Source organism: Microcaecilia unicolor, unplaced genomic scaffold (assembly GCF_901765095.1).
Source record: "Microcaecilia unicolor unplaced genomic scaffold, aMicUni1.1, whole genome shotgun sequence".
Classification (NCBI taxonomy): Eukaryota; Metazoa; Chordata; class Amphibia; order Gymnophiona; family Siphonopidae; genus Microcaecilia; species Microcaecilia unicolor.
In genome coordinates this window covers 78135-106003 of record NW_021963486.1, presented here as the reverse complement: position 1 = coordinate 106003, position 27869 = coordinate 78135, and the positions used below count along the sequence as shown (strand labels likewise).

At 50.0% G+C, this 27869-nt stretch overlaps 1 long non-coding RNA gene across 1 annotated transcript; it reads right to left on the bottom strand.

Moving 5' to 3' along the window:
* Window positions 1–327: 327 nt before the first annotated feature.
* Window positions 328–7460, bottom strand: LOC115459353. The gene is made up of 2 exons (XR_003940256.1): window positions 7414–7460; window positions 328–535 (listed from the first exon to the last, which is right to left on the bottom strand). It is a non-coding gene; the product is annotated as an uncharacterized LOC115459353 (long non-coding RNA).
* Window positions 7461–27869: the final 20409 nt, after the last annotated feature.

Here is a 27869-nt window from a genome sequence, read left to right as displayed (position 1 = left end):
AAGCTCTGCCCCTCTGACTCTGCAGGTGTTAACTCCACCTACCCTAAGGCGACTCACTCTCAGTCTCAGTTAGGGAGTGATCCTATGGGAATCCAGCCATGGACCACCCACTACCTCACAAGGTGGTTAATAGAGTCTAATAAATGAATAAGTTGTGTTTTTTTAATCATATTGTATATGTTTTAAAGGATGTAACCCACCTAGATTTGCAGGCAGGCTAAGTTCACAAAATACATAAATAAATTAAATATACAGATGACATCTTATGTACTCTAGAAAGAAGCTCTTTTCTCCTGGGAAAAGAGAAGAAAGTAGGAGAACCAGGAATTTCACTGCTTTTACTTTATTGAGGAAGTGATACAAGGGACACCAGAATCATGAGAAGTGTCTAGAGAATGAAGTCCTTCGTGTGCCAGCAGAAATGGAGGAAGATCCCTATGCTGAACAGAAAGGAGCAGACAGGATTCAGCTCTCTTCAGTCATCCATGGAGAGTCTGTGCCAAAAAGCTCCTCGATCACGGAGCAGAACCAATAACTACAAAAGAGAATCAATCTTTAACAGAAAAATAAAAGATTCATCTGATGGGATCACTGTAAGCAACATTAAACAGGGAGGTACTGTAAAGGCACCTCCAGGGCACATTAATTAGCTGCTCATTAGTTATGATTGCATCATGGAATTATCCAGATTACTGGAGAGTTCTAACTGTAGTATAAAAAGACTTTCATTGGCTGCTCATTAGCTGTGACTGTACAGTAGAAGGATTCTAATTGGCTGCTAATTTGCTGTGATTGTACAGAAGAGGGATTCTGATTGGCTGCTCATTAACTGTGACTGTACCTGTTTATTAACATTTAATGCATTATTTATTTATTGCCTTTTTGAATAAATTCACCCAAGGCACTGTACAGCAAGAATAACCTGGATGGGAAAATTAGGTTCTTACCTTGGTAATTTTCTTTCCTTTAGTCACAGCAGATGAATCCATTACGAATGGGTTGTGCCCACCTACCAGCAGGGGGAGATAGAGAACACTGAAAACCATAGTGCCTCCTGGACGGCTAGCTCCATCTGCCTCTCAGTATTTGAAGCTTCCAAAGCAGTGTTAAACCGCAAAGTAGCATAACTTGAACTTTCCTCACAGTGAACGAATGCCCCAGAACAGGAGCAATAACACAAAGGAGGGACGAACTCAACGTCCTGTAGTAGAACAGAACTCATGAAGACTGTTTTCCAACTTCTCCCAATGAGGGAACATGTCTGCAGGAAAAACTGAGTCAATCAGGGAGGCAGGGCCGTGCTGATGCGGTAAGCGGGGTAAGCACCGCAGGAGGGCGCCCACCTCTGGAGGGCACCGCCGCAGTGCTTACCCTCGCCCTGCGCCGCCGAGGCCTTTAAATCTTTTACTTGCAGTCGCAGCAGCGTCTGTGAAAACGGAGCGCTGCCGACGTCTCCCTTCCCTTGCACTCGTTGGTTCCCTCAGTGTCCCGCCTTCTTCTGACGTCAGAAGAAGGCGGACACTGAGGGAACCAAGAGCGCGAAGGGAAGGGAGACATCGGCAGCGCTCCGCTTTCACAGACGCTGCTGCGACTGCAAGTAAAAGATTTAAAGGCCCCCAGGGCGCGCAGCGATCATCTTCACGGGGGGGAGGAGAGGGGCGCGCGCACGCCAACTGTTCTTCTGGGGGGGGCGCCAACAGTTCGTCTGCGGGGGGGCGGCATAGACCCTTGGCACGGGCCTGCAGGGAGGGATCATGGATTCATCTGCTGTGACTAAAGGAAAGAAAATTACCAAGGTAAGAACCTAATTTTCCCTTCCTTGTCATCAGCAGCAGATGAAACCATTACGAATGGGATGTATCAAAGCAATCCCTAGATAGGGCGGGAACAAGCCACACCACGCGCAAGCACTTGTGCTCCAAAAAGCGCGTCCCACCTGGCAGCCACATCTAGCCTGTAATGACGGGCAAAAGAGAGCTTAGAAGCCCAAGTAGCTGCACTACATATCTCTTGAACAGAGAGTGCTCCCGTCTCAGCCCAAGAGGAAGAAATCGCTCTTGTGGAATGTGCCTTAAAGACGTCAGGCGGAGGCCGGCCAGATAGCAGATATGCAGAAAAAATGGCTTCCTTAAGCCAACAGGCTATAGTGGCTTTAGACGCTGGAGACCCTCTGCTAGGACCTGATAACAATACAAAAAGGTGATCCGAGGTCCTGAAAACATTAGTCATTCGCAGGTACTGCAACAGAGTCCTGTGCACATCCAAAAGGTGCAACTGCCCAAAGGATTCTGGAAACTCCTCCCTAGAAAAGGAGGGCAGAAAAATAGGCTGGTTTAGGTGAAACGCTGAAACCACCTTAGGCAGGAAGGAAGGCACAGTACGTACCGTTACTCCGGACTCCAAAAATTGCAGAAATAGGTCTCGACAGGACAGCGCCTGGAGCTCAGACACCCGTCTCGCCGATGTGATGGCCACCAAGAAGACTGCCTTTAAAGTCATATCTTTCTCCGAAGCCCGCTGCAGCGGCTCGAAGGGCGAACCCTGCAGAGCCTTCAATACCAGCCCCAGGTTCCAAGCCGGACAAGGTGCCCGCACAGGAGGATGGAGCCGAAGCACCCCTCTAAGAAACCGTGCAATGTCTGGATGCGCAGCTAAGGAGAGGCCAGCAACCTTCCCTCGAAAGCATGCCAATGCTGCCACTTGCACCCGCAGGGAATTATAGGCCAAGCCTTTTTGTACACCATCCTGCAAAAAGTCAAGAATCGGTGAGACAGAAGCCTGCATGGGTGTGATCGCCTTTGAAACACACCAGGCCTCAAACTGGCGCCAAATCCGGGCATACGCAATGGAAGTGGACCGCTTGCGGGCCTGCAAGAGAGTGGAGATGACCTTGTTAGAATAGCCCTTGTCTCTCAATTGCGCCCTCTCAATAGCCATGCCGTAAGACCAAAGCGGCAGGGATCCTCCATGGTTACCGGGCCCTGTGTCAACAGGTTCAGTACCAGAGGCAAAGGAAGAGGAGCAGAGCCACCAGCATCTGCTGGAGGTCCGCATACCAGGGCCGCCTGGGCCAATCTGGGGCAATGAGAATCACCACTCCCTGGTGCAGTCGAATTCACAGGAGTACTCGCCCTATCAAGGGCCAAGGTAGGAACACATATAGGAGGCCTGGAGGCCAGGGTTGAGCCAAGGCATCCAACCCCGCCTAGCGAGGATCTCTCTGTCTGCTGTAAAAGCACGGGACTTTGGCATTTGTGCTTGACGCCATCAGATCCGCTATGGGCGTTCCCCATTTGGCATAGAGTTGAAGGAACACTTCGTCTGCCAACTCCCACTCCGCTGGGTCGATGTGGTGTCTGCTTAGATAATCGGCTTGCACGTTGCTCTGATCTGCAATATGAGCTGCTGACAGGATCTGTAGATGCAGCTCGGCCCAGTGGCAAATCTGAGCAGCCTGCGTGGCCAGTGCTCTGCACTGCGTTCCGCCTTGACGATTTATGTAGGCCACTGCCGTCATATTGTCCGACAGAACTCTGACAGCCAATCCCTCCAATGTTGACTGAAAGGCCAGCAACGCCTGGAAAATTGCTTTTAACTCCAAGCGATTGATGGACCACTTCGATTCTTCGAGTGTCCACAGACCCTGGGCATGCCTCTCCTGGCAATGAGCTCCCCAGTCCTTCAGGCTGGCATCGGTTACCACCAGGCACCAGTCGGGGAGCGCTAACGGCATTCCTCGCCGCAGCTTGCTGTCTGAGAGCCACCACTCCGTGCTGAGTCGGGCCGCAGGGAGCCAACTGAGTCTGCACTGATAATCCTGGGAAATGGGAGACCAACGTTGTAGCAGGGAACACTACAGCGGTCTCATGTGCACTCTCGCCCAAGGCACCACTTCTAGGGTGGCCAACATCGACCCCAAGAGCTGGACAATGTCCCAAGCTCGCGGGCGAGGCATCCTCAGGAGCAGATGGACCTGGGTCTGAAGCTTGCACCTCCTTTGCTCGGGTAAAAAAACCAACCCCGACGCCGTGTCGAACCGAACCCCCAAATACTCTAGAGATTGAAATGGGGTCACACTCCAAGGTGCAACAAGACTTGTAAGGTCTCCTCTACCGCCGCCTGACGGCAGTGCCGCATCGGAACTCCACAAACATGTCTCTCATCGGGGTATCTAATTCCAATCTGTATCCGTCTCTGATCAGGTCCAAAACCCACTGATATGAAGTAATCTTGACTCACTCCTCGAGAAAGACGTCCTCCAATTGCAGGAATCGCGGAGTGGGCCGGCGCACCATCATTGAGAGGGTCGCCCATGAACTCCAGGCCTTGAACCGGCCGCTGCGGAGCGTTTGTCCGAGCGAAAGGAGTTCCTCTGCTGAAACGGGCACGCGAAGTAAACCCAGCAGAACGCCCCGGGCGGTACCTTCTAGCTTCACGGAAGCGAGGTCTGAAAAAGGAGGGAACCACCTGACCCTTGGAAGAAGGCCGTAGCCTATCCTCGGGTAGCCGTTGGGGTTTAGCATCCCCCAGGCCCTTGACAATTTTCTCCAACTCCTCACCAAATAGGCGAAGGCCCTGGAAGGGCAACTTCACCAACCTTTGCTTCGAGGCCATGTCAGCCGTCCAATGCTGTAGCCATAGAAGGCAGCGAGCAGCCACCGCCACAGACATCTGTTTAGCCGAGGCTCTGACCAGATCATAAAGGGCGTCAGCCAAAAATGACAAGGCCAACTCCATCCGCGGAGCCACCTCCACAAGGGGCTCCGCTCCATCCCCGGGCTGTTCCACTGCCTGTTGCAACCAAGCGAGGCATGCTCGAGCAGCATAACAACTGCACACAGACGCCCGTAAGGCTAGGCCTGAAATTTCAAAGGACCGTTTCATTGCTGATTCCAGCCGTCGGTCCTGCATGTCCTTTAGGGCGACCCCTCCCTCTACAGGGAGGGTAGTCTTCTTCATCACAGCCGTGACTAGGGCATCTACTTTAGGCATGGCCAAGCGTGCCAAGTGCTCCTCACTAAGAGGGTATAAGTGCCCCATTGCCCTGGCAACTTTCAAAGGCCCCTCGGGGTCAGCCCACTGAGCCGAAATAAGCTCTTGGATGGAGTCATGCAAAGGAAAGGCTCGAGCAGGCTTCTTAGTACTTGCCATCCTCGGATTACCAGAGGAGGCCTCGCCAAGCGCAGGATCTTCAATAGAGAGGGCCTGCAAGGCGTCAGAAATAAGCGCTGGCAGCTCCTCGCGGTGGAAAATCCTAACCGCGGTGGGATCATCTGGATCCAGTGGCAATCCGGCACCTTCCTCTGGCTCTTCAGACCATGAAGGCCTGCCAGACCCCTCAGAATCCCCACAGCCTGAGGGGAAAGGGGGGGGGTGCGCGCCACTCTCTGAAGGGGAATGTACCCTTCTACGCTTGTCCTGCGGCCAACTGTCTGGAGAAAGAACGCCTGACGGCAATCCCGGTCCGGCCTCCACCAGAGGGGGACCAGGTAGCAACGCAGAGTCAGACACCTGCGGCAGAGCCCTCTTTAACATGAAAGCTTTATGTAAAAACAACACAAACTCAGGGGAGAAAGGCTCACCCTGGTCTCCCGGTTCCAATCCGGGGCAAGCAGCTCCTCTGGTAGCCTCTATCCGAGACTCCCTTCCGGCCTCAGACCCCTCCGCTCCTGCGGGGGTCGGGCCATGCGGCGCATCCAAAATGGCGCCCGCTGCCAGCTCCACCGAGCAGGAAGAAACATCGCTCGCCATGCTCGTGCCGACTCTGACGTCTGAAGAGCACGATTTACAGAGCCCCGCTGCTGATCTGCGCTTTCCACAACATGAACAGCGCTTAACAACCTCCGCAGCCATCGCCGAAAATGGCAAAAATTTCAAAATGGTGGATTCGCGCCAAAAACGCCACGATCGCGGGCCCTCCCCGGAGGAGCTACAAGACGCTCTTACCTCAACAGACCGAGTCCCAGCGCTCTGGTCACGCTGCAATTTCCTTGCCCATAATGTCTAGTCTGTTTGTGTTACCTAGATTGTAAGCTCTTTGAGCAGGGACTGTCTCTCTATGTCAAATGTACAGCGCTGCGTGCGTCTGGTAGCGCTAGATAAATGCTATTAGTAGTAGTAGTAGATAGCCTCAGAATCGCAGCGCTAACAAGCGCGTCGCGTTTTTTTTTTAACGCTGTGAGGAAAGTTAGAGGCAACAGCTACAGAGGCACTCTGGAGGTCCAGAAGAGTGGGAAAGGCAGGGAAAGGCCGAACCAATGTGCCTGCGTGGGAAAGGCAGAGACAGGGCAAACCTATATGCCTGCATCCACATAGGGGGAAGGGTAAGGCAGGGAAAGGGCTAACCTATGTGCCTTTAAAGTGAAGCTACAATAGCCACAACACCCCTGCTACAACTGGCAAAAGCACAGGAGCCACCCCAGGCAGATTCTTGAAGGAGCTGAATAAGCTGCGTCCAACCCTGCTGGGAGATAGAGAATACTGAGAGGCAGATGGAGCTAGCCGTCCGGGAGGCACTATGGTTTTCAGTGTTCTCTATCTCCCCCTGCTGGTAGGTGGACACAACCCATTCGTAATGGATTCATCTGCTGCTGATGACAAGGAAAGAGGAGATAAGCAATTACAGCAGTAAAAAAAATGTTCAAAGAGCTGCACTTTATAGCATACTGTGGGGCTCAGTTTCAAAGCACTTAAAGTTCCATAGGTTACTGAGTAACTTTATACGTGTAAGTGCTTTGAAAATACGTCTCTTAGTCATTTGCAATGCCAGCACAATACAGATTAAAACATCTTAGACAGCAAAGGAGGTAAGCGGCGGTTGAACATAGAGACAGAAGATAGAGTAACTGAAGCTTAGATAGAAGATAATTTACACAAAATCTGCACGTGGATTTATAAAAGGTGCCCTGTAGTAAACAAGTCCTGCTACAGTATGTGCAGTTGGTGTCAGTCCTTGTGTGTTTGACTAGTGTTTATTTTCTCCGAATCAGCAGCGGAAGCAGTGGCCCGTCTCATCTCTCTGGGCAAAGTTACATATGCCCTCCAAATATCTAGCTTTCCCAACCTTGAATCTGCTCATGACAGGCTTACACCATCAGGCAGTATGGAGGTGGAAAGGGCTCCCCCAGGAAATTGCAGCACTGCAAGTTTTAACTTACCACATGGCCATTTCCTTCTGGAAAAAAAACCCCTTCTACCGGGCGGCAATAAAAGGGGGGTGGACACCACTACAGGGCCCCTTTTACCACTGCTTGGTAAACTTAGTTAGTCAATCAACCTGTTGAGCAAATTTTAATGATAATTAGATTCAACTGAACACAGCCAGGCTTGATTTCAGCCTGAAATGCATATGCATGAGATTATTCATTCTGATTATAAACTGTTAATGTATCTAAAATATGAAGCAGATTTTACCTTTAATTATCAGCTTCACGACACGGTGAAGGATATGTGACCTGATCTAGAGGGGAAAACAGAAACTTGGGTAAGAAAGGAAATATTTCTGAGACAGTAACACAATGATAGATCTGGCAATAGATGTTAAGAACCTTCTAAAGGAAGGAATGAAAACAGTCATAATAGAGAAGAGATTCTCATGGGAAGGTCACAGATTAGCAAAGTCATTTTATAGAGACCAGGAGACAATCTTAGAAAATGCAGGGATACATTGCAACTCTCCCTCCCTCTGGGGCACCTATGCAAAGATCAGGACATTGATCTGGAGTACAGCAGAGGGGCACCTACATGGAGGCGTCTTATTATAGCAATTCCCACTTTAGACTCTATACACAAGTCGTCATTTTGTATTCTAACCCTTCACTCTAGAAGTCCATTCTGAAATACCCTCACTTGGAAATTTCCTACCCAAGATTCAATTCGGGGCATAAGGCTTATATTTTTCATAGGCATTTTAACTTGTGGCATGTGGGGGGCTGATTCAAGGGTTAGTCTGCATTCATTTTCTTTTGTCTTGTTTTTCCCTCTAGGCCACTGCCTATTTTTAGTATTGTAAACTGCTGTGTTGTAACCACAAAGGGTGGTATGTTAAAAGATGTCATACACAAACACACACATTATTATTATTTACAATATATAAAATTAATCTTATGCTTGTTTTATGAAACTTCTAAATTAGTCTTATCAGAACAGGCTTCATTTCAGCTTCAGTCAATTTAAGAGGGTTTTTCTGAACAAAACAAAAAAAATAAAGGAAAGAAAAAATTAAATCTCCTGCAACCCAGTGCTGTGCAAAGTGCAAACCTATGTGACAATTTAATGGGCAACAGAAAACCTTTTTGATTGGGAGACAGCAATCTCTGCCCCGTCACCCAAGTTTCCTAGTTGCTAATATTGTGTGGGCAAAAAGTTGATTGACCCATCCCAGTCCACTGCCTATGGGTCCCCAGCTTGACCTCCCCACTTCCATGTTGGGTCTTATGGCTCTCTGATCATCTGGGACTCTAGCAGTCTGTCTCTGCTTCTGCTGCCCACCTCAGCCTAAAAGTTAAAGTTGTCCTCAGAATACAGTAGCTATCTGGGTAAACCCTGTGGTTCAAAATTGTCCCTTTCTCATCTCACCCCCAGGCTCCACTGTGAAACTGTGCAGGTACTTTAGGTTTTTTTTTTTTTACATTTGTAACCCCGCGCTTTCCCACTCATGGCAGGGCTCATTGCGGCTTACATGGGGCAATGGAGGGTTAAGTGAACTTGCCCCAGAGTCACAAGCAGCTGCCTGTGCCTGAAGTGGGAATAGAACTCAGTTCCTCAGTTCCACCACCCTAACCACTAGGCCACTCCTCCACTGTTGCTACTATTGGAGATTCTACATGGAATGTTGCTATTCCAATAGCAACATTCCATGTAGAAGTCTGCCCTTGCAGATCACCAATGTGGCCGTGCAGGACGTCAGACTCACAGAAACAGAAGCCTGCGCAGCCTTTTACATGGAATGTTGCTAGTGGAATAGCAACATTCCATGTAGAATCTCCAATAGTATCTATTTTATTTTTGTTACACATTTGTACCCTGCGCTTTCCCACTCATGGCAGGCTCAATGCGGCTTACATGGGGCAATGGAGGGTTAAGTGACTTGCCCAGAGTCACAAGGAGCTGCCTGTGCCTGAAGTGGGAATCAAACTCAGTTCCTCAGTTCCCCAGGACCAAAGTCCACCACCCTAACCACTAGGCCACTCCTCCACTGTTGCTACTATTTCAGATTCTACATGGAATGTTGCTATTCCACTAGCAACATTCCATGTAGAAGTCGGGAATATATTGGATACTGTACTGACATCTTGATTTTAGGGTGTGGGCTGTTAGGAAGGAGTTGGAGGGAGAAAGATAGTTGCCCTTTTTTCTGTCGGTGTTTTAAAGCTTGCATCTTTGCCCTCATGGTTACCTAAATCTTTAAGCCCTGCCACTGGCCGGGAGCTGCAGCGATTGTCTTACCTAGGGGCTTTCTTCAGCCTCTCTGTCTTTGCAGAAGATGATGTAAGTAACAAAACCTCCCCTCAATGTTATAAGTGACAGAGAAGGACTTGGGCTCACATCACTCTCTTTCTATTTTCAGACTAAAGTAGTGGAAAAATATTTTTCTGGACCAGGTATTAAAACACCCGAGTTGTTAGCCAGTCCTTGCAGCGTTACCTGGAATCAGCCCGGGTAGATGCTCTAGAGATGAGCAAAAAAATAAATTATTTAACCTAGGAACTTATTTTGAAGACCTTCCATGTGTTTCATGTGTGTGTATATTGACCTCTTTTCTGGCTTGAAGTGAATGTAATGCCTGATCAAATGCATTCCATCATGTTTCTTTTTTATTTTTATGTTGAATTCTTTATAGACATTTTTAACCAGAACCGAAATAATCATAGCATCTCATAATAACAACAATCTCATAAAACATCCTCCCTTCCCCTGAATCCTACTTTTACTCATTCCCCCCGTAACTCCTCATGCACAACTTTGTGCAAAAACACACTCAGAACCTTACTGTACCATAAATATTACACTGGACCTACCTCCCAGAAATGCTAAAAGATCTGCCCGCACATTTCTTAATCTGCACTTCCCCAGCTGTAAAGGATTAACACTCCAACACACTCCACCCTTATTCGGAAAGTCTTCTTTCTATAACTGTTGCTTAGTTCTTTTATGTCAGCCTTAATCTTTTTGTAACACCAATTGTATCTTTTACCCTGGAATGGCATTGCCAAAACAGGTCTTTGTAAGCCACATTGAGCCTGCAAATAGGTGGGAAAATGTGGGATACAAGTGCAATAAATAAATAAACTAAATGGGCTAATCCAAATAGACCAGTATCCTGCTGTATGTGGCCCTTCTGCGCCAAATATATCAGGATCCTGGTGTTTGTGACCATTGAGATTGGAAATAGACCAGGATCCGGCAGTTTGCGGCCCTGCAGATCAAAAATACACCAGCATCTTGATGTATGCCGCCCTTCTGATCCCAAATACACCAGGATCCTGGTGTATTTGGCCCTTCTGAGCCAAATATATCAGGATCCTGGTGTTTGTGGCCCTTGAGATCGCAAATAGACCAGGATCCGGCAGTATGCGGCCCTGCAGATCAAAAATACACCAGGATCCTGGTGTATTTGGCATCAGAAGGGCCACATACATCAAGATCCTGGTCTATTTTTGATCAGAAGGGCCGCATACTGCAGGATCCTGGTCTATTTTCGATTTCAAGGGCCACATACAGCAGGATCCTGATATATTTGGCCCTTCTGATCAAAAATAGAAAAATGTTCTCCGATTCATTTTAAATTTACTACATTGTAGCTTTATCGCATGCCCCCTAGTCCTAGTATTTTTGGAAAGCGTGAACAGACGCTTCACATCTACCTGTTCAACTCCACTCATTATTTTATAGACCTCTACAACGCAGAGGCAGCAATGAATAGGTTTGCTTGCTTTATTTTGTGTGAATGGCAATGATGACTGCGCGGGAGAGTGGAAATAGAGATGAACCAAATTGGCTTCCTTGGTTACAGTGGACTAGATAGGCTCACTTCTACTCCTGGCTATTAAACCCCCTTGCAGCTGCACATAGGTTTGCTTGCTGTGATTTGAGTGTATGGGAATGACGGCTGTGAAGGGGAGTGGAGGAAACCGAAATTAATCTAAATGACTTCCTATCTTACAGTGGACTAGACAGGCTCACTTCCACTCCTTTCTATTGCACCTCTTTGTTTAAACTTTCTAAAAGATTTGTGTAGAGCTGGGTTATGGCTGGTGACGGCTGCATACTGTCAGCAGTAGCAGCCGTGAAAACAAAGAAGCGCCCCTTCTGAAACCTTATTTTACGCTTGAGAACGCCTGATCCACTAAGTTACGCCCCCTGTGATGTAATGTTACCGTCGCATGGAGGATCGTAACTTTTAAGGAGGACAAGATTGGTAAGGAAATAGGAGGATCCCGGGAGAATAATCCTCAGCTTTAACTACATCAGCTGTCTTCTTCTAAAAACATTAATTTTGGAAGATATATGTAAAATGTCCACATGTAAACGTCTGGGCAAAGAAAAAAAATTAACTTTTAAAGGTTTTTAAATCGAATCCGGGAGGATCCCGCTTTATCCGTTTTTTACCTTTTGCCTTCTCCTCCCCCCTCCCCTAATGTAGGTTCCTCATCCCAGAAGGCCCTGCAAGCTCTACTATTACCCTTGGCCGAATACCTCAAGCCTGCAGTTCACCTCTGAGCTCGGAGACACTTAAACTAACCTTGCCTCCAAAGTCCTAGACCATGGAAGGGAAAGAAAACTAAAAGGATTTTAAGACCCAGTAACCAGGCAGATGGTAAGTACAAGTTACTAGTTGTTTATTTATTTGTGGGGACCTATATCAATCTGACTTGTCTGGCTTTTACAATGGGACATATATTGCTGTTGTGTATATTCACACTGACCACCCTTCAACATCTTCTGTCCTTCTGTGACTGTTCTCTTGTGCTTGACTGCTTAAATATTTTAAATTTAAATGCTTTACTTTTTGTCTATTAGATTGTAAGCTCTTTGAGCAGGGACTGTCTTTCTTCTGTGTTTGTACAGCGCTGCGTACACTTTGTAGCGCTCTAGAAATGTTAAATAGTAGTAGTAGTAGTAGTTTATTTAAACCCAATTTGGGGTATGGAAAAACGATGTTCTTAACACATTAGGTTCTTTTGTAACATAAAAATACATCCTATATAATAAAACTCACCCTCAACGTTCTGAGGACACTGACGTCACTGTCAGGTCCTCCGGGCACTTCCTTCCGGTTCGAAGCCTTCGTGGTGGTGAAGCCACCGAAAACAGTGTTGAGGCCCCTCCCTCGCGTCAAACGTGATGACGTCGAGGGCGGAGCAATGACAGCAGATTGAAAGTGGCGTGCAAGGTCAGCAACAATGGCGGATCCTATATAATAAAACTCACCCTCAACGTTCTGAGGACACTGACGTCAGTGTCAGGTCCTCCGGGCACTTCCTTCCGGTTCGAAGCCTTCGTGGTGGTGAAGCCACCGAAAACAGTGTTGAGGCCCCGCCCTCGCGTCAAACGTGATGACGTCGACGGCGTAGAGCAATGACAGCAGATTGAAAGTGGCGTGCAAGGTCAGCAACAATGGCAGACGAACGCCGACGGAGTGAGTACGGAGGGGGGGGAGGTCCGGAAGGAAACCGTGCTAGCGCCCGTTTCATTGCCGCAAGAAACGGGCATGTTTTACTAGTTTATACATAAACTAATAGCATAATTTTTTCTTACAGGTGCAGCGGTAGAACAACAGTGAAACCAACAGACAAGTATTAACCAAAGTATCTTACTTGTTCTCTCTCAATCTATAAATTTCCTTTATATTGTGTGTCTCAAAAATCAATTATTTTGAATTACTTTGTCCTTTTAGGTGTGAACACCCAGATTCAGTCTCTACAACAGGTAAGTCAGATTTTTTTTTAAATTTTATTTATAACCATTTAAATTTTTACAAGCGATAAAACTACTTGCCAGAAATACAGAGAAGGTAATATATAGGAATTATTTCAATCAGGTAATTCTATTCTCTTCCTTAGACACTAAATAGGGAGAGTGAAACAAGACAAGGAGATCAATTAAACAGTAAACAGAAAAAAAAAACGTGGTATTAACCTGTTTATCCCCAGATATTACTCATCTAATTCATTATTCCACATTGATCATCTGGTTGGCTTCTTCAAGCCCAATAGGGTGTATAGTCAATTCATTTAATTAAAACAATACTTATTATCCAATATTAGTTAGAAATAATACATCTGATTACATTCTTTCTCTTTTAAAAACCAGAAGTTATTTAACAATACATATACTTAAGTCTCTAACTCAGACCCCAGTGATTAAAGTAATCCCAGTTTTCACAGGCTTCACTCCTTTTAAAGTAACATACATAGTAACATATAGTAAATGACGGCAGAAAAAGACCTGCACGGTCCATCCAGTCTGCCCAACAAGACAACTCATGTGTGCTACTTTTTGTGTATACCCTACTTTGATTTGTACCTATGCTCTTCAGGGCACAGACCGTATAAGTCTGCCCAGCACTATCCCCGTCTCCCAACCACCAGCCCCGCCTCCCAACCACCGGCTCTGGTACAGACCGTATAAGTCTGCCCAGCACTATTCCCACCACCGGCTCTGGCACAGACCGTATAAGTCTGCCCAGCACTATTTCTGAGGAAAACTTTAGGAGTCATACCCGGAACTCTGGGAAAAACAATAATCTCGATATTAATCATCTATAATAATATTCATTTTATTATTCAAAGTTTCTGGTCTATTATCATTTTCAAGATCATAACCACTTCTTGCTCGTGTAGAACTTCATTTGTTATATCAATTTTTCACTCTCAAAGGGTTCAGTTAAATTGTCCATGTAACTCTCTAATAAGATTATATCTGAAACAAAATTATTTACTGCTACCGTTAGGTCCCGAAGCGCCTTCCAGATGATATTCAATGTAACCTCCACGGGAGCCAAAAACTCCAAGCTGATTTCTCTTAGGTGTTTAGGAGTGGTTCCGCCAATTCGGGTTCTGCTGTAAACGTCCTCCATTTCAGCATATGCCTCTAACTCACTCCTCCACTCCTTTGGACATGGTGGTTGAATAATTCGGGAGCGATGGGAGTTGTTTTTTCCAGGTCCAAGAGCGTCAACACTCCTTCGCCGGCGCTAATCAAAGGACTCGCCAACCCTTTCATCTGTGGGCAGTTCGTCACGCAGCGGTCCCGCACTTGCTGTTCAGGGGACAAAACGCTGGCCATCGGCGGCTGACTACCGGTTGTCCCCTTCCTCTCAGTTAAGGTAACTGCAATTGCAGAGAGGAAATTTACGTAGAAGGTAAAATTATGTATCATACCTGATAATTTTCTTTCCATTAATCATAGCTGATCAATCCATAGACTGGTGGGTTGTGTCCATCTACCAGCAGGTGGAGATAGAGAGCAATCCTTTTGCCTCCCTATATGTGGTCATGTGCTGCCGGAAACTCCTCAGTATGTCGATATCCAAGCTCCATCCGCAGGACTCAGCACTTAGAGAATTACACCCACAAAGGGACACTCTGCCCAGCTCACCACCGCCGAAACGGGGGAGGGGAATTAACCCAGCTCATCCCCACACAAGTGGGGGAGGGGAATCCGTCCAGCTCATCCCCGCGGAGCGGGGGAGGGACACCACCCCGCCGATGCGGGGGGATCTGGCTTATCCTGCAACCGCAATCGCGGGAGGAGCTGACTGACCCTAACACCACCGAAGCGGGAGGGGTACAAAGCTGCCCTACAGCCGCACGAAGCGGGAGGGAGCGCCGGCAGAATTTAGGTCTCAATCCAGCCCCGTAAAACGGAGGGGAGAGGAATGCAGCAGCTCACTGTAACATAAATTCGTCTCAACTCTTGAAGAATCCATTGAAAAACTTGAACACGAAGTCCTCCTGAACAGGAATTGAAGACTAAACTTGAACCTGAAATGCAACCAGAATATAAACAATACAGATATCTGGGAGGGACTATGGATTGATCAGCTATGATTAATGGAAAGAAAATTATCAGGTATGATACATAATTTTACCTTCCATATCATCATGCTGATCAATCCATAGACTGGTGGGATGTACCGAAGCAGTACTCACCCAGGGCGGGACATTGAAATCCCTGACCGCAACACTGAAGCTCCAAACCGGGCCTCCGCCCGAGCAGCCACAGCCAAGCGGTAATGCCTAGAGAAGGTATGGGCCGATGCCCGTTGCCGCCTTGCAAATCTCTTCCAAGGAGACGGACCCGGCCTCTGCCATCGAGGCCGCCTGAGCTCTAGTGGAGTGAGCCTTCAGCTGGATAGGCGGCACCTTCCCCGCGGCCACATAAGCCGCTGCAATGGCTTCCTTGACCCATCTTGCCACTGTAGGCTTAGAAGCCTGCAGACCCTTACGAGGACCTGCAAACAGGACAAACAGATGATCCGATTTCCGGAAATCATTGGTCACTTCCAAGTATCTGATGATGACTCGTCTCACATCCAGATATTTGAGAGCAGAGTATTCCTCTGGGTAGTCCTCCCTACGAAAGGAAGGGAGACAGAGCTGCTGATTCACATGGAAGCGAGAAACAATCTTGGGCAGGAAGGAAGGCACTGTGCGAATAGTCACTCCTGCCTCAGTGAACTGCAGAAAAGGCTCTCGACACGAGAGTGCCTGGAGCTCGGAAACTCTTCTGGCTGAAGTGATAGCCACCAAAAAGACTGCTTTCAACGTCAGGTCTTTCAGAGATGCCCTAGACAAGGGTTCAAAAGGCGGCTTCTGCAAGGCTCTTAGCACCAAGTTGAGATTCCACGCAGGCACCACTGAGTGCAGAGGAGGGCGCAGGTGATTAACTCCCTTGAGAAAGCGCACCACATCTGGCTGCGAAGCCAGGGAAGCACCCTTCAGGCGGCCCCTGAAGCAAGCCAGAGCCGCTACCTGGACTTTAAAGGAACTGAGTAACAGGCCTTTCTCCAGACCTTCTTGCAGGAATGCCAACACTGAAGAAATTGGAGCAGTGAAGGGAGAAAGTGAGCCTGCTTCACACCACGCTGCAAAGGTACGCCAAACCCTGGCGTAAGCAGTAGAAGTAGAGCGCTTCCTCGCTCTCAGCATAGTGGCGATGACCTTGTCTGAGAAGCCCTTCTTTCTCAGACGCTGCCGCTCAATAGCCAGGCCGTAAGACCAAAGGGGGAGGGATCCTCCATCACCACGGGACCCTGATGTAACAGGCCCTGCTCCACTGGCAGCCGCAGAGGATCGTCGACTGAGAGCCTGATCAAGTCCGCATACCAGGGACGTCTGGGCCAGTCCGGACCCACCAGGATTATCCGGCCCGGATGCTTTGCCACCCGGTCTAGCACCCTGCCCAACATGGGCCAGGGCGGGAACACATAGAGAAGCTCCTGTGTCGGCCACTGTTGGAGAAGAGCATCTACTCCCAGGGATCGAGGGTCCCGTCCTCTGCTGAAAAAGCGCGGCACTTGGCAATTGGCCGATGACGCCATCAGATCTAGGCTCGGCTGGCCCCAGCGCTTTGTGATGTCCAAGAACGCCTGAGCAGATAGCTGCCACTCTCCGGGATCCAAGGTATGGCGACTGAGAAAGTCCGCCTTGACATTCATGACTCCGGCAATGTGGGCCGCTGACAGCTGTTCCAGGTTCGCTTCCGCCCACTGGCATAGATTCATGGCCTCCTTGGCTAGAGGGGCGCTCTTGGTACCTCCCTGGCGGTTGACATAGGCCACAGCCGTGGCATTGTCCGAGAGGACCCGTACTGGCTTCAACGCCAGTACCGGGATGAACTCCAAAAGCGCCAACCGAATGGCTCTGAGTTCCAGGAGGTTGATAGACCACTTTGCCTCTGCAGGAGACCAGAGCCCCTGCGCTGTCCTTCCCAAGCAGTGGGCTCCCCAGCCCGACAAAGAGGCGTCCATCGTGACACAATCCACTCCGGGGTCACCAGAGGCATTCCTGCAGACAACTTGTCTGTCTGCATCCACCAGCTCAGCGCCTTGCGCACTGCTGGGTCCAAGAGAAGGCGCACAGCATAATCCTCCGACATCGGAGTCCAGCGCTGCAGCAGAGAGTGTTGTAGTGGTCTCATATGAGCCCTGGCCCAGGGCACTACTTCCATCGTGGCCGTCATAGAGCCCAACAGCTGCACATAGTCCCAAGCCCGAAGAGGAGAGGCTACTAGGAACTGGTCCACCTGAGCCTGAAGTTTGACAATCCGATTGTCTGGCAGGAACACTCTGCCCACTTGGGTGTCGAATCGAACTCCCAGATACTCCAGGGACTGAGTCGGGCGCAGCTGGCTCTTCTCCCAGTTGATGATCCACCCCAGGGAGCTCTAAAGAGCAACCACCCGGTTCACAGCTTTGCCGCACTCTGCATAAGAGGGGGCTCGGATCAACCAGTCGTCCAGATAAGGATGGACTTGTACTCCTTCCTTTCGCAGGAAGGCCGCGATGACCACCATTACTTTGGAGAAGGTCCGCGGAGCAGTAGGCAACCCGAAAGGGAGGGCTCTGAACTGGAAGTGTCGGCCAGGACTGCAAAACGCAGAAAGCGTTGATGAGGAGGCCAGATGGGAATATGCAGGTACGCTTCCTTGATGTCCAAGGAAGCCAAGAACTCTCCTGCCTTCACTGCCGCTATAACAGAGCGGAGAGTCTCCATGCGAAAGTGCCGCACTTTCAAGGCCCGATTGACCCCTTTGAGGTCGAGGATAGGCCGGACAGAACCTCCTTTCTTTGGTACCACAAAGTAAATGGAGTAACGTCCCTTGCCAATCTGATTTTCTGGCACCGGAACGACCGCACCCAGGCGTATCAGGTTGTCCAAGGTCTGCTGCACTGCCACAGCTTTGACCGGAGACTTGCAGGGAGAGAGTACAAACCCGTCTCTTAAGGGTCGGCAGAACTCTAACTTGTAGCCGTCTCTGATGACTTCCAGCACCCAAGCGTCTGAAGTTACTCTGGTCCACTCGCCCAGAAACGAGGACAGGCGTCCTCCAGTCTGCACTGGGCCATGGACCAGGACCCCGTCATTGGGTACGAGACCCTGGGGGAGGACCGGAGGGTGTACCTCCAGGACGGCGGTCTCTGCGAAAGGAATGCTGCTTGGGGGAGAAGTTCCTTCTGAAGGAAGAGGGGGCAGAGGAGCCCGACTTGCCCGGGCGGTACCGACGGGCTTCCTGAAACCGTCCTCTGGAGATACCGGGGCGAGCACTGGCCCGAGCCCTGACCTCTGGTAACCTCTTGCCCTTAGACGTGCCGAGATCAGTCACGATTTTGTCCAGCTCGACCCCAAAGAGCAGCTTGCCTTTAAAAGGCAACTTAGCCAGGCGGGACTTAGAGGCGTGGTCCGCAGACCAATGTTTCAGCCAAAGCCAGCGCCGCGCAGAGACTGTCTGAGCCATGCCTTTAGCCGAGGCTCTCAAGACATCATACAGTAAGTCTGCCAAATAAGCCAAGCCCGATTCCAGGGCCGGCCAGTCAGCCCTCAAGGAAGGATCCGAGGGGGAAGCCCGCTGCACCATCGTCAGGCACGCCCTGGCCACATAGGAGCCGCAAACTGAGGCCTGCAAACTTAAGGCAGCCGCCTCGAAGGACGACCTTAAAGCCGCTTCCAATCTTCTGTCTTGGGCGTCCTTTAGTGCCGTGCCACCTTCCACCGGCAACGCCGTTTTCTTAGTCACCGCAGTGATTAAAGAATCCACGGTAGGCCAAATAAAGGCCTCACGTTCACTTTCAGGCAAAGGATAGAGGCGGGACATAGCCCTAGCCACTTTGAGGCTCGCTTCCGGGACATCCCATTGAGCCGAAATTAAGGTGTGCATGGCATTATGCACGTGGAAGGTTCTAGGCGGGCGCTTCGTCCCCAGCATAATGGCAGAGCCAACAGGGGCTGAGGGAGAGACGTCCTCTGGCGAGGAAATCTTAAAAATGCTCATGGCCTGCAGTAACAGGTTGGGCAAATCCTCTGAGCGAAAGATCCGCGCTGCAGAGGGGTCATCCGCTCCATCCGAGCGGGAATCCGTCTCCTCCAAGGAATCCCCAAAGGACCATTGGGAGAACTCAGATACGCTGCCCTCATCTACATCAGAGGAAATAGCGTCCTCTAAGGCCTGGGAATCCACCCGAGGGCGTTTACTTCCGGGGGCCTCAACCCCGTTATCGGACAAGGGAGAAGGGGCAGCGTTTTGCATAAGGAAGGCCTGATGCAGCAGCAAAATAAACTCGGGGGAGAAACCCCCCAGACTGTGTATTTCAGCAGCCTGGGCCACAGCCCTAGATGCACCCTCAACCGGCGCTCGCAAGAGCGGGGGAGCAACATGCTGCGCATCCAAGATGGCGTCCGGCGCGACACTCCGCGAAGGAGCCGCGCGGGAAGAACGGCGCTTAACTTTAGCCGCTTTTTGCCGTCGCCCAAATCAAGGGCGGCCATGGCATGAACATCTCCCAGCTCAAGGGCGGCCCAAGAAGAAGCCGTCCGAGCAGAGTGGCCGGCCAAGATGGCGGAGGCGAGCAGCAGGGGATGGGCGTTTATGGCGGGTAAAACCGCCGCGCCGGAGGAAGACCCGGGACACTGACCGGCCTCCAAACTGACACCCAACAAGGGCGAATCAGACTTTAAAACCCCCGCATCCCCGCTAGAAGCGCACACGTGGTCCGGGGAGCGATTCTTCACGCCCTCGCCCTCCAACGCCATAGGCCACGCGGAGATCAATCGGGGAACCCCCTGCCCGCTATAAAAAGGTAAAAATTACCTGCTTCTCGCTCCGAGCTGTAACGACCTGGTGTCCCAGTGAGTAGCTGCAATAAACGTTTAAATAAACGTCGAAATAAACGCCCTTAAGGACGTCCAAAATTTTTTTTTTTTTTTAACGGAGCCAGCGGGAGGGGGGAGAAAAGGAGGGACCTGGCGCCACCAGGTTTGCACTTGCTCAAGAAGAGCCCTCAACCCCAGGTACTCAACAAAACCTAAAAATTAGGCTTGGAGACCTAGCCAGAGCTGCTGCTGTGTGTGACCACCACCTGCTGAGATAGAGAACATACTGAGGAGTTCCGGCAGCACATGACCACATATAGGGAGGCAAAAGGATTGCTCTCTATCTCCACCTGCTGGCAGATGGACACAACCCACCAGTCTATGGATTGATCAGCATGATGATATGGAAAAGACAAAATTTCAGAGGGCGGCTAGGCCGTTGGGCATACGAACTACAGGTCGCCATCTTATCACTCTCCAAGCTTGGGACACTCTTTGTCTGATTTCCCCTCAGAGGCCTGTCTGATATGGGTAACCCTTCAGCATAGCCCTCTCAGTCATTGAAACACAGAAGCCACTCCACCACTACAAGGTGGTGTCCCTTCAGAGGGGAGGTAAGTCAGATTAAACTGTGACCTTTCAGTGTCCTTTTGCATAGGAGTGAAGACTTATCTTTGGCCCTTCTTGGAGCTTCTTTGCTCTTCACCCTTGTATGTTGCAGCTTAGGATCTTCTCTTTCAGTACAGGAACCTACTGCCTCACCCTTTAAATGAAATAAAAAAAAACTTTCCTTCCTGACTAACAGCAGGAACAGCACTAGCTGGGATTCAGGGATAACGGTGGCTAGCTAACTAACAAAATAAATAATAATTGTATAACCTTAAATAGTTTCTCTGCTCTTGTACTGAGTTCCCTAACTAAGGAAGGGCACTCGTCATTGGATCTTGCAGTCACACAGCTCTCAGCATCTTTGTCTCTCCAAATTCATGCAATCTTCATGTGAACACATACACTGCAAGCCCAACCTTAAGCTTGAAGACCAGTTTTCCTAGTGGCTTAACTGGGATTAATCCACTTGCATAAACCTGTCTTACACAACCTTTCACAGGGTCTCTCCACCACAGTCTTAACTGTAAACCTTTTAAATAGCACACAAACAAAAAAAGTTTAGTTCTTTCTTTCTCTTGTTCAAATCCAACCCCTTTCACTTTCAGCACACTTCACCTGCATCCAGAGTTTCAGCACTAAACACTGGCAGAGAAATTCCCTTTCAACAGTACACAAAAAAAACATCAGTTTTAGAACTTTCTTTCTCTGCTCAAATCCAACACTTTTCACCTTCAACTCTCTTCACCTGTATTCAGGAATTTAAAGCTCACAGAAAAACTGACTTTCACACACTTTTTTTCTAGAAATCCTGTCATGCACTCAGAGCTCTCCCAAACACATCTTTCCTCTTCAGTGTCTTCAGCCCCTCCTCCACTTCCTGGCAAGCTGTTGCCAAGGGACACTGGGTCTCTGAGTCACCAGCTGACCTCTGCTGGCCAATAAGGTGTCAGAACACAGGGTGTTTGCCTCATGGACACTAATTAACATTTTTTCACAATCTCCATTTTGGAAAATAACTTTCCATAGGAAATAATAGAAAAGTTATATTTTTAGACAAAAACCCATAAAATGTTTAAAGAAGATCGGGAAGGTGAGTATTCCTGGCCACCTGACCCAGTTTCTCCCTGCTATTCCATCCAGCCATTCCAGCCCATCCAGCCCGCCTGACCCAGCTTCTTCCTACTGCTCCAGTCCATCGGATCCAGCTTCTCCCCGCTTGTTCCAGTCATCTGCTCCAGCTTGTTCCAGCCCGCCTGATCCAGCTCATCCAGCCGCTCCCTGCTTATTCCAGCTACCTGCTCCAGCCTGCTGCAGTCCGTCAGATCCAGTTCTCCCTGCTTGTTCCAGCTAGGGTTACCATATGGCTCCACAAAAAGGAGGACGGATTGAGCCAGCCGGGTGGAGCCATATGGTAACCCTAGTTCCAGCCATCTGCTCCAGCTTGTTCCAGCCCGCCTGATCCAGCTCGTCCAGATCGTCCCAGTCCATCCGCACCAGCCTGTTCCAGTCCGCCTGATCCAGCTCCTCCCTGTCTGTGCCAGCTATCTGCTCCAGCTTCTTCCAGCCCGCCTGATTCAGCTTATTCCAACCCGCCTGTTCAGCTTCTCCCTGTTTGCTCCAGTCCTTCTGCTTCAGCTGTGCCAGCCCGCCTGCTCCAGCTTGTTCCAGTTCACCTGATCCAGCCTCTCCATGCCTGTTCTAGCTACCTGCTCCAGCGTGTCCCAGTCCGTCGAATCCAGCCTATCCCTGCCTGTTCCAGTCATCTACTCCAGCTTGTTCCAGCCCGCATGATCCAGCTCGTCCAGCCTGTCCCTGCCTGTTCCAACTACCTGCCCCAATGTGTCCCAGTCCGTCGGATCCAGCTTATCCCTGCCTGTTCCAGTCATCTGCTCCAGCTTGTTCCAGCCCGCCTGATCCAGCTTATCCAGCCTCTCCCTGCTTGATCCAGCTACCTGCTCCAGCCTGCTGCAGTCTGTCGGATCCAGCTTCTCCCAGCTTCTCCCTGCTCGTTCCAGTCCATCTGCACCAGCTTGTTCCCGCCTGATCAGCTTCTCCCTGCTTGCTCCAATCCCTCCGCTCCAGCTGTTGCAGCCCGCCTGATCCAGCTTGTTCCAGCCCACCTGATTCAGCTTCTCCCTGCTCGTTCCTGTCCATCTGCACCAGCTTGTTCCAGCCCACCTGCTAGCTTGTTAGCCATTGACTTACTTGCCTGCCTGCTAACTTGTCAGCCATTGACTTACCTCCTCTCCAGCTTCTCCCTGCTCGTTCCTGTCCATCTGCACCAGCTTGCTCCAGCCCGCCTGCTAGCTTGGCAGCCATTGCCGTACTTCCCTGCTTGCTAACTTGTCAGCCATTGACTTACCTGCTCTCCAGTCCATCAATTCCATCAATTCCACTAATTCCAAGCCTCCAATCCAGCTTTTCCGCTCTATCTGCTTCTCACCTCAGTCACTACACATACACCTGTTACACCGCATTCACTACTTATGGCCCCCGTCCACATTCTCTTCCTTGCCCTCTCCCTTCCTAATCTTTTTCCCCTCCCCCTATCGCTGTCTACCACTGGAACTCATTGCCCACGTCCTGCTCGCTAAGGCAATACCCTATTCACCCCCATCCCTCACCACCTCACCATCTCTCTTATCCCCCTCCTTCTTCCTAGCTCTTAACCTTCAACACTTCCTTCCTGCCATTAACCCATCACCATTCCTCCTAAGTGCATCCTGTCTTCATCGCCTTCGCCGCCCGACCTCCCCCACCCTCCTCCGCACTCTCTTGCTCCTCCTCTTGCTATCTGCGGGAGACATTAATCCTAATCCAGGCCCCCCTCACCTGTCCTCCTCCTATCCATGCAAACGATTCCGTGATGTCTCCAATCTTGTCTCTATTCCCCTCCTTCCCCCCCTCTTCCCTCCCCTTCTCTTGTGCCCTGTGGAATGCCCACTCGGTCTGCAACAAACTGCCCTTCACCCACGATCTCTTCATCTCTCGTTCCCTTCAACTGCTTGCCCTAACTGAAACCTGGCTCTCCCCTGATGACTCTGCCTCAGTCGCGACCCTTTGTCATGGAGGTTATCTCTTCTCCCACACTCCCCGCCCAGCTGGTCACGGTGGAGGCGTCGGGCTACTACTCTCGCCCTCCTGTAGTTTCCAACCCCTCCTCCTACCGCAGTCTCACTGCTTCTCATCCTTTGAAGCACACGCCATCCGGCTATTCTACCCATTGCCACTCAGAGTGACAGTCATTTACCGCCCCCCTAATAAATCCCTCTCTTCCTTCCTCACCGACTTCAATGCCTGGCTTTCCGTTTTTCTTGAACCCTCATCTCCGTCCCTCATTCTTGGAGACTTTAACATACACGTTGATGACCAATCCGACCCTCACGCTTCTCAGTTCCTCACTCTAATATCCTCCTTCAACCTCCAGCTATGCTCCACCACCCCTACTTACCGAGACGGCCATTGTCTTGACCTCATCCTCTCCTCTTCTGGCTCTCCCTCCAATTTCCGCGCTTCAGCTCTTCCTCTCTCCGATCATCACCTGATCACCTTCACACTTTTTCACCCCCCCCCTCCTCCCCGTCCAACTTTAACCACTACCTCCAGGAATCTCCAGGCTATTGACCCTCCCACCCTATCCTCTAGTATTTCTAATCTCCTCCCATCCATCATGTCCTCCGAGTCTGTCGACAAGGCTGTCTGCGCTTACAATGCCACCCTCTCCTCTGCTCTGGACACCCTCGCACCATCCACCTCCCGTCCCACAAAGCGGACTAATCCCCAGCCTTGGCTGACCCCTTGCATCCGTTACCTTCGCTCCTGCGACTGATCTGCTGAACACCTCTGGAGGAAATCTCGCAGCCATTCAGACTTCCTTCACTACAAATTCATGCTATTCTCCTTCCACTCCTCCCTATTCCTTGCCAAACAGGACTATTACACCCAATTGACCAATTCTCTCAGCTCCAACCCCCGTCGTCTCTTTGCCACCCTTAACTCCCTCCGCAAAGTGCCCTCCGCTCCCACCCCCCCTTGCTCTCTCCTCAATCACTGGCTGATTACTTCCGAGACAAGGTGCAAAAGATCAACCTTGAGTTCACTACCAAGCCATCTCCTCCTCTTCACCCTTCAACCCTCTCCCTCAACCAACCAACCCAGGCTTCTTTCTCCTCCTTTCCTGACATCACCGAGGAGGAAACCGCTCGCCTTCTTTCCTCCTCGAAATGCACTACCTGCTCTTCTGACCCCATCCCCACCAACTTACTTAACATCATCTCTCATACTGTCAGCCCCTCCATCTGTCATATCCTCAACCTCTCTCTCTCCACTGCAACTGTCCCTGACACCTTCAAGCACGCCGTAGTCACACCTCTCCTCAAAAAACCATCACTTGACCCTACCTGTCCCTCCAACTACCGCCCCATCTCCCTCCTACCCTTCCTCTCCAAAATACTTGAGCGTGCCGTTCACAGCTGCTGCCTTGATTTTCTCTCCTCTCATGCCATCCTCGATCCAATCCAGTTTTCGCCCTCTACACTCGACAGAAACAGCACTCTCTAAAGTCTGTAATGACCTGTTCCTTGCCAAATCCAGAGGCCACTACTCCATCCTCATCCTCCTCGATCTATCCGCCGCTTTTGACACTGTCAATCATGATTTACTTCTTGCCACACTGTCCTCATTTGGGTTCCAGGGTTCTGTCCTCTCCTGGTTCTCCTCCTATCTCTCCCACCGCACCTTCAGAGTTCACTCTCATGGACCTTCCTCCACCCCCATCCCGCTATCTGTCGGTGTTCCCCAGGGATCTGTCCTTGGACCCCTTCTCTTCTCAATCTACACCTCTTCCCTGGGCTCCCTGATCTCATCTCATGGTTTCCAGTATCATCTCTATGCTGATGACACCCAGCTGTATCTCTCCACACCAGACATCACCGTGGAGACCCAGGCAAAGGTATCAGCCTGCTTATCCGACATTGCTGCCTGGATGTCCAACCGCCACCTGAAACTGAACATGTCCAAGACTGAGCTCATCGTCTTTCCACCAAAACCCACTTCTCCTCTTCCTCCACTTTCTATGTCAGTTGATAACACCCTCATCCTCCCCGTCTCATCTGCCCGCAACCTCGGAGTCATCTTTGACTCATCCCTCTCCTTCTCTGCGCATATCCAGCAGATAGCCAAGACATGTCGCTTCTTCCTCTTTAACATCAGCAAAATTCGCCCTTTCCTCTCTGAACACACCACCCGTACTCTCGTCTACGCTCTCATTACCTCTCGCCTTGACTACTGCAACTTAATCCTCACCAGCCTTTCACTTAGCCATCTATCCCCCCTTCAATCTGTTCAGAACTCTGCTGCACGTCTTATATTCCACCAGAACCGATATACTCATATTATCCCTCTCCTCAGGTCACTTCACTGGCTTCCAATCAGATACCGCATTCAATTCAAGCTTCTCCTTCTTACCTACAAATGCACTCAGTCTGCTGCCCCTCTCTACCCTCATCTCCCCTTACGTTTCCACCCGAAACCTCCGTTCACAGGACAAATCCATCCTCTCAGTACCCTTTTCCACCACCGCCAACTCCAGGCTCCGCTCATTCTGCCTCGCCTCACCCTATGCTTGGAACAACCTTCCTGAGCTCCTACGCCAAGCCCCCTCCCTGCCCATCTTCAAGTCTTTGCTTAAAGTGCACCTCTTCAATGCTGCGTTCGGCACCTAACTCTTACTGTTCAGGAAATCCAGACTGCCCCAATTTGACTGCCCCTATCGGACTGACTGTTCACTTGTCTTTTAGATTGTAAGCTCTTTGAGCAGGGACTGTCCCTCTATGTTAAATTGTACAGCGCTGCGTAACCCTAGTAGCGCTTTAGAAATGTTAAGTAGTAGTAGTAGTAGTAGTCTTCCATTGTTATATAGAAAGAATTTTCATGGCAAATCCAGTGTATTATTTGATCCTAATTCTCTTCTATTTCTTCATCAGTGTCAGTCACTTGTATTTGATTAAGTAGCTCAGATTAGTTGACTGAGAACCAAGGAATCCAGGATCTAAATCCCAGTGATGCTTCTTATGATCTTGGGCAAGTCACTTAACCCTCCATTAGCTGAAGTACAAACTAAAGGGGGAGGGGAGTTATCAAGCTGATAACCCCCTCATCATTACCCTCTGACCCTCCCCCAGCAACTCCACCACCGATGAAGACCTCTCCAACCTCCCAAGGCCCTCCTCCATCCATTAGTCAGGGCCTAAGGGCCTTTACTTGGTGGTCTAGTGGTTCATGGGCAGGAGTGGTCCTCATTCGCTGCAACCCGGCCAGCACCGCCTTCAAAATGGCACTCCTAGCGGTAGTAAGGATAAGTGGCGTTGTCGATAAACCTTCCAAACTCATGCAAAGAGGCTCACTAGAAGTATTTATTGTAAAATTATCCCTAAGATTTGACACGGAACTGTCACGGTTGTGGCTGTGACCCCTCTTTTGACTCACCTTGTTTCTGCTGGTCAGCTCATGTGCTGGCTACTGTCTGCATTATTGTGTTTGTCCTGTGTGTTCCAAGCCTCACTTTGGTGTTCAGAGTGTAGGCTTCTACTTCCTGTGTGTTCCAAGCCTCACTTCGGTGTTCAGTGTGTATTTCCTGTTTCTGTCCTGTGGGGTTTCCACTTCCTCTGTGTTTCAAGCCTCACTTTGGGTTCTGTGTATTTCCTGTCTCTATCCTGTTATAAGGAAGTGGTGCACTTTCATTTAGGGCCTTTGCAATGCCAGAGCTCCCCAGGTTAGTCTGTGTGCTTGTGAGCACTTCTGCCTAGATCCTTGTTGCTTTGTTCATTGCCTTTGGGCACTTCTGTTTCTGTTCTGTTGTTTGTCAGCTTTGTACCCTGCTTAGTCTGCCTTGTTAGTTCTAGTCCCTTCTACCTGAGCTTCAGCCATTGTTCTGATTGTCTGTGTTTGTCAGCTTGGTATCCGGCCTAGTCTGCCTTGCTTGTTCTAGTCCCCTCTACTTTAGCTTCTGCCATAGACCTAGGGTTACCATTTTTTGTCCCCCCAAAAGGAGGACACATGCCCCGCCCCTTTCACACCCCGCTCCGCCCCTTGTCACACCCTCGCTCCGCCCCCTTCACATTTTCCCCTCACCTAAGTCACATACCCCTTCGCCCCTCTCCCCTTACCTTACTACTGCCCTGGTGGTCTAATGACCTCTTCGGGGCAGGAAAGAGCCCCCTTTTTCCTGCCCGGAGTGCTGCCCTACATGCATCCTTCCTGTTGGTGATCCTCGGCGCCGATTCAAAATGGCTGCCGAGAGTTGAAGTCTCACGAGGTCACTTCAACTCTCAGCAGCCATTTTGAATCAGTGTCGAGGATCACCAACAGGAAGGATGCATGCAGGGCAGTGCTCCGGGCAGTAAAGAGGGGCTCTTTCCCTGCCCTGATGGAGGAAGAGGTCACTAG